This window comes from Bombus vosnesenskii, unplaced genomic scaffold (assembly GCF_011952255.1).
Source record: "Bombus vosnesenskii isolate JDL3184/JDL3185 unplaced genomic scaffold, Bvos_JDL3184-5_v1.1 scf7180000016281, whole genome shotgun sequence".
Classification (NCBI taxonomy): Eukaryota; Metazoa; Arthropoda; class Insecta; order Hymenoptera; family Apidae; genus Bombus; species Bombus vosnesenskii.
Window position 1 is genome coordinate 1,357,248 of NW_022884350.1, and position 7,856 is coordinate 1,365,103.

Below are 7,856 nucleotides of genomic sequence, written 5' to 3' on the forward strand. Positions count from 1 at the left end.
TGGCGCCGTCTGAAAAAAGGGAAGTGGACGATTTGATGGAGTTGTGGACAAGCGAAGGCGTCGTTAAACCATCAGACTCGGAGTATGCAAATCCGATAATAGTAGTACCAAAGGTTATGCAGATTCAGGTAGTCAGGCATGCGCACGAGGGTGGGCATTTTGGGGCCACCGTAAACAGAAACACGAGAAAAACTCCTTTCCAGATACTGGTCGGGGTCGAAGAACAATCAAGGAATGCACAAGTTAGAAAGCTGATCGACGAAGAGTGGGCCGCGAGGGAGAAGAAAATCAAAGAAATTACAATAAAAGAAGAAAGAGTGCGAAGTAGTACCGAAGGGGGGACCTAGTCGCCATAAAGAGAACACAGTTCGGTGCAGGGTTAAAACTCGGGGACAGATTTTTGGGTCCGTACCGGGTAGTGCGAGCCATGCGGAATGACCGCTACATCGTGGAGAAAGTAGGGGAGCACGAGGGACCCGCGCACACCTCGGCGACTGCCGATTTCATGAAGCCTTGGGTCCTGAACGCCAAAGATGACGCATCCATACTAAGAATCCATACGCCACTACACTAATTATCAATCTTATTTCACATAATTATCATTATGTTACTGATACAAATTCTTTATATTATAATATGTAAATATTATATTCATATATTAATGCCTTTTAGAAAGGCGACATGCAAGAAAACTTACCATAAACTGGTAATAAATAAAGCACAGACAAGAAAATGTTAGTACTTACGGGAGAAATAAGTACCCGCGAACACCATGCCCGTTGAAAGTTCTGTGTCAAGTTTAATGACCAGAGGAGAAATACATTCGACTCACTATTAGATGCGACGTTGTCATTGATATTGCTATGATGCAAGGGAAGTCATTATGAAGCCGCTGCCAAATAAGAATTCTCGAGTCCCGTGAAAAAAGCGAAAACTGGAAGAAATCTGTAAGAAATCATAGAATTTTATATGTGATTGATTTTTAAACACAGTGTTAGTTATTTGTACAGTTTGAAATATTGAAAGAGTGATCTGTTTTAAACATAAGATTTTAATGCAATAGCCAATTCAGGAATTTAAAGCTTGTCGAATTTTCAAAAAGATTCTCTTATTTAATAATAATTTACATAAAATACAAGTAATAAAATTAAATGAAGCACAGAATACAAAATTACTTACATTCTTGTCTTTGGAAGCTTTCCTAGGTCCTTTCCAGGCATCAGCAAGTGGAGGAGTAAAGGAGTGAGAAACCTTTAATAAAATATGAATTATTAAAATTTGTTCTAAAAAAAGACCAAGAAATATTTCTTTTTTTTTAAACGTTTTTGTCGTGATGGACGGCCCCGTGGGTGACCGACACCTCCTTTTAAGGAGATGATGGTTCCCTACTGGGAGTCCCTTATGACTAGCGCACGGGATGCTGTTCGCCAGAGACCAGCCTGAGCCTGTCATCGGCTCGCTTTGGTCTCTTGTGTCTCTGTCCGAAGTTCGAGATGCCTTGCCAGAACGTAATACCGCACCAAGTTCTGTCGGTCCGACGGCAAGGGTCCTTCACAAAACCCAGCTCGAGATTTTAGGAAGGATTTAACCTTTTGCCGTGGTGCCGTTGTTTGCCTCTACACCGTCAGATCCGTCAGGACGGTTTTGCTTACGAAGGGGAACGATTCTGCGTCCCCAGCTGGCTTCCGGCCCATTACCGCGGCTTCGACGTTGGTTTCCACAAGATCGTAGCTAAACGAATGAGTCGATTGATCAGTCTGGACGATAGGCAGAAGGCATTTCGAACGACTGACAGATACATCGCATCCATTGATGTTGTGAGGGCCTTCGACACCGTATCAAACAGGGCGATTTTGCAGAGCTTAGGGCTGAGAGGCTGTCCACCATTCATATTGTAGTATATGGAGTCTATGTATTCCGATGCTCTCACGACCATTGCGTCTGATGACTGGCAGTTTCATGTCATCAACCCTACGTATGAGATGATGTAGGGATATCCAATGTCTCCATATATCTTCAATATGGTGGTGGATAGAATTTAGCGTAATGAAACATATGAAATATTCCAATTTGTTCTCAAAAACACATTGTTAATTGTTTAAAAAGTTGAATATAATGAGAAGTTAATTTTCCAACTTGTAATTTTAACAAAAAGAAGAATTGAAATTGTCAAAGCAAATCTGATTATATTTAGTATAAAGATTAGGACTCTAACATACAAATTTAGAATTTAGAAATTAAGAATCTAATGATTTTTTAAACAATGTTCAACGTTTTTATTGTATATTTCAATATTAAAACTTAAAGATTCTATTCTAATAGAAATTAAAAATATTGTTGACCATCGAGCAACATGGAGGTTAGGGGCGCAGACATTTCGCTTAGTCGAAAATCCGTTTATAATTTTTGGCTCTCAGAAAACTTAACAGCGTATGTGCATATTTGTATATGTACATACGTGTTATTACTGTATTTCTACAATAAAATAAGTCAGAGGAAAGAAAATGTTATTAAGAAAATACTGAAAAGAACACTAGCGTAAGGAATGCAGATCTAGTTGGTTATTTCGTATAGACTCAATATAATCATACAAATAAGCACGCGTATTGGCCGGTAGTCTCACATACACAAACAAAACAGTACACCAGTGCAGCCTGTCTTCTTTCCAACACAACAACGCACAATACACATAGGCATGTATGTACTAATATGTATATATTTATATTATTTATACGTATATTATATTTGTATGTCATATTCTGATGATCGACATTCGATTGACCTCACATCGTCAAGAATACGGATATTGTTTTCTTGGTGGCCTTTAAGATTAACGATATCTTATGTTTTTTTATTCACACGACCTTCGTTTGCCTGCTAATTCAAGTTACAAAATCACGTTTAATATTATTATACAAGTAAATACACAGTACGTACTTGTGTACTGTGAAAGTACATAGAACGAGAAAAAAGTCTGTGTACAAAAATCCTTGTTATTCAAATATAGTTCAAAGAGAATACGAATAATAAAATAAATACAGATATAATATATAAAAATACTCACTTTCTTGAGATACAGGAGAGACTACGATTCAACTACCGAAAGCAAATGTTAAAAAAGAAAGATAAAAATAAAAATCCACATACTGATTTTAATTTCATGTATTATTAATTTAATTAAATTGTTTTTATGTTCCAAGCACTCTAAATAATATTGAAATTAATACTAAATATTATTATATATTATTAAAATGAAATTTTTAATATTTTTCTTCCCCTTTCTTCGAGCAACTGTTCATGAAAATAATGTTTTTGCAAAACTGCAAACTAGTTATTATTCTACATATTTACGTATAGGATAAAGAAACATCACATTGTACACAAGAATACAAAAATGTATAGTTGTTATATTTAACGCTAGAACTACCGCTAGTATTTTATAATTTTATTTTGAAATTCCTACTTCATGTTATATTTTTTTCCCGCAATGATATAATGATTTTCGCAACGATAACCAAAAGAATAATATAATGAATTTTATTTTCTTTTTTATGTATTCAAACTGAAAATAATTTTGTATCAAGGCTACTTATAGCAATAGCAGTCAAAATGGCTGGTACTTGTCAAAGTGTAAAAGGGTGCTACAACCTGTTTATCGAACCCCAATTAACCAGTTTCCTCGTTTCGTACAACTTCCCGCACGTTTTTAAAATTTTTACTGCGTGTCATTCAATATTATGATATCAGTTATCAGGAAAATTCCGGATCGATCGCTAGATGCTAACACTAGAAATACCAGAGCAGTCAAAATGCTGTGGTATTTTTATAAATTTTATAAATGTGTCAACCCTCGTTTAGGGATCATGGTCCCAGATGAATTAATAATACCAAAAATCTACTACATAACATGGAATTGCTTCTGTAAGAAAATAATAAATCAATAAATATAAAAGTATTCTATTATTACGTATTTTTTAAAGACCGATCATTTTGACTGGTTTTCGTAGAAAAAACTTCGTATTAACTATCGGTAGTTCCAACGTTAAGATATAACTGTATCGAAAAATTGAGGGCCATATTGAATATTCGTCGTTATAGTTTCAAATATATCGTACGTGACTACGATGTAATTAAATGTAACATGTATATATATTTTTTTATTTATAATATATAGTATATACCGTGTACGTGACTTTATAACAATAAAGCATGGCGTATTCTCTGTACGTTAAACAGAGCTGCGCAATAAGAGAAATGCCGATGCGCAGAATGTGTTCAAACCTAACTGTAACGTCTTTTCGCAAATAGGAAAAAGCTATCGAAATCTATTGTCGAGTTCAAAACAAACTGAATTTTATCATATCTGCATGAATAGTTTCCAGGTCAGTGATCGATCATCGTAATATGTATTTGAATACATGTGATCAACCAATAATTTGTGAAAAAGAAAATACAAAATGTTAAAATAAATGGGTATAACGGACAAATTATATAAAAATGAAACAATAATCAATGTTACAATCTCATTATACGTAATTAATCAACGTATCATTTGAATTTGATGAAGTTTCCTCGTAATCAAGCAATAATTTATAGAGAAGAAGACACAAAATGTTGAAATAAGCGTATAGAAAGAACAAATTGTATAAAAATGAAACAATAATTAATATTAGATACTCACGAAACGAGTTTACTGGCAAATGTGTCTACGACGTAACCTAACGTCTAACCGCTTCGATCTCCAAGATTAAACTGATACCTCGATTTATATATCGTCGTGGTTTATGGTGACGAGGAGTGGAGGTATAGGGATACCCGCCGATCAAGCGTGTACAATGACTCGACAAATTCTTGAAAAACACATGTTTTCAGTAGCGACCTTATTACGTCCCAAACAAAAAAAACGATATTAAACTGAACAAAGATATGTTCGTAGAAAGTAACACGCATCAGCTAATATCTCGAGATATTTCGATAAATTGCAACGAACAAAATATAGAATTTAATCGACTTTTCAATTGATTACAAATTGCATTATTAAAAATTTCCAGGAAAGTCTTGATTCGTTGGAAATTCATGGAAATTACTATTTTTTAAGCTGGTATGTTATATTTTTTTACATTATTTAATGCATTTTTCTGTAGTTCTCTACAAAAAGGTATTAGGATATTTAGGTTAGGCACGACAAATGACCAGTTTAAAAGATATTTTAACTGCAATGTCGTAAAACATATCGTATGAGAGAGACAAAGAAAGGCAACGGCTTTTGTTTTGTTTATGTTTTCGGTCGGACGAAACAGTTTAAATTTGTTTGATTTATCAAATTTATTCATTTCGTTTTAAATTTTGAAACTTTATTTCGTATTTTCTAAATATATTTTATATTTTAACGAATTTGATAGGAAATGAGTTTCTAGTAGAAAGACGAGAGAAAAGATTTCTACGACAACAAGTTTTATTCTTCGAATGCTTTTATCAAGCATGATTACAAAACCAAGCAACAAGAATCTCGTCCTTACATCGTGTAGTCTTAGAACAACGGTCGTCAATAATTTATAGGTACATATTTAACAAACGATATACATAGTAGTTGTATCTAACGATAGTAGTCAATACTCGGATAATTTTCTCCCTTATTATTTTTTCTGCTCGTTATTTTTCTCATTTTAAATAGCACTATCGCTATACAGTACATTCGTTTACTATAATTATCGTTATAATGTAACCATATCCTTACTCATCCTTAGCCTACGTCACTAATATTTCTCAAGTATGGAATTGTTAAGCTACCTTTTATTAAGTTACGCATTAAAACGTGTCAAGTGGTCAAAGATCGGGACGCGGGTGTCGATATAAATGAGTCTCGGACAGTCAACTCATAATGAAGTGATAAGAAGAGAAATTCTGGCAGTTCTGGAAGTGACAAGTTACTTTTCTCCCTTTCAATCGTTCCACGTTAGCCGATCGCTTGACTCGAATGGAATTTTTCTTCTTTGTCGCTCCCAGAATATCATAAATGACTGAACATTTTGGTACGTCGTGTCGAGTTTTCGCGAGTCGATGAGATAATCGAAAAGAGCAGATTTCACGATGACTGATTGTTTGGTTGTTTTTCAACGTTTATTGTCATTATACGATTTAGGCTTGTCGCGCGTTTACTTGGCACTGTAACATACGAAGTAGGAGATACAAATGAAGAATGTAGGTTGAATTTATCGAGAATCGATGTATCTGTTTCATGGTATTACGAAAAATTGTATCGTTTTTAAGTCAAACGATGTACTACATTTAGACTGTGGATCTTTATGCAATTTTCTATTTTTATTAACATAACAAAATGTAACCTACTTACATAAAGTTATTATTTCACCTGTGAAATATCGCAACAAGTAGTTTTTCGCTTCAAATATCTTTTTTCTTTTCGCGTGGTACATGCATTTTGTACATTTTCCTAATTTCACACTTTTGCTGAATGCACAAAAATCCGCGATCCAACTGTAATATATCGTTACGCTGAAAATACGTGTACAATATGTTTTAAGTTCGATTTCTCCGTATCTTCTTAAATTTATTACATATTCCGTTTATTTAACGATGGTTACGGTACATGTAAAGAGTTTCGATTGATTTTAATTAATTCCTCGGCATTTTGCGCAATGCTTTTTTTTTTTTTTTTACTTAGAAGTTTGCAAGCCTTCAAGAAAAACGTTCTTCGAAACTTTTTGCAAATCAACCCTTTCCTATCATCGCCGAATCTTTGCTTTTTGTCGATTCCAATTTTATAACACATAGAAAAAGACGTTAAAAAAATACCAGCGTCTTGGCGAAAGAACAAGGTATTAAAAGGTGAAGGTAATTTGTTAACATCGAATTTTGTTTTGTATCTTTTTTCAGAGATTCTTGACGAACAAAGGTCGCACGAGTATCTTCCGAATTTCAGTAAACAAATATACACGAAATTCACGAAGATTCGATACTAAAATCCATTCGTGTTTCAGGTAACACCCGCATAGCGATCGCTCTCAGAATATATGCAGTTTTATTTAAATATCGATCAAGATACGGGCAAACAAGCACGCTCCTGTTTCTTCCCTTCTTCCATTTAATTCTGTATAAATTGTGCATCGAGGAACGATTTGAATCCGCGTTGTTTTTGCTTGTTTCGTCGGCAAAACGCCACTCTATACCGCTGGGAAAAACGTTGAGTAGAGTTCCAGGCGAAGGCCACGATGACCAATGACTCCACTTAGCAAGTTATCGTCTGCAGCATTGCGATTTTATCCTAAGGTTAATATAGTTAGACGAGACCCGTTAACGTTTATATATATATATATATGTATTTGTTGCGTGAATGAAAATATTATAAACGTGAATTATCGTTATCGAATGAACTAAAGTAGAGAAGTTATCGCGAGGAATACAATTAGACGCTTGAACAAACTGCTGTGGTCTAGAATCTCCATCGACGAGAAGAATGCATTCTCTTTTATCTTTCGCTTAAGATCGAGCAATTGTGTATAAAAACTTGAAAATATTACATCCGTAACGATTAGTTGAACGTCGATTGAAATTTCACACGCGAACACAGAAATCGTTTACATTCTTATGAAATATTAATATTATGACACAATCTTACGACAAAACACGATCGTATAGCATACGCCATGGAAAGAACAGACAGAAACAGCACGGAACTTACACTCACACTTAGCGTAACGAAGCAACGGAGAAAAACGAAATTACGTCGACTCGTTCGTTGTCATTGATCAAACAAAATGACGTTTAATGAATCTCAACTACCGACCATCTTCGCGTTACAACGATTTTTAAACAGCGTCGTGGGACCCTTTCGTGCA

General features: G+C 34.6%; 1 pseudogene; it reads right to left on the reverse strand.

Annotated features, from left to right (window-relative positions):
• Nucleotides 1–599: 599 nt before the first annotated feature.
• On the reverse strand, nucleotides 600–5,741 carry LOC117242929 (annotated as a pseudogene).
• Nucleotides 5,742–7,856: the final 2,115 nt, after the last annotated feature.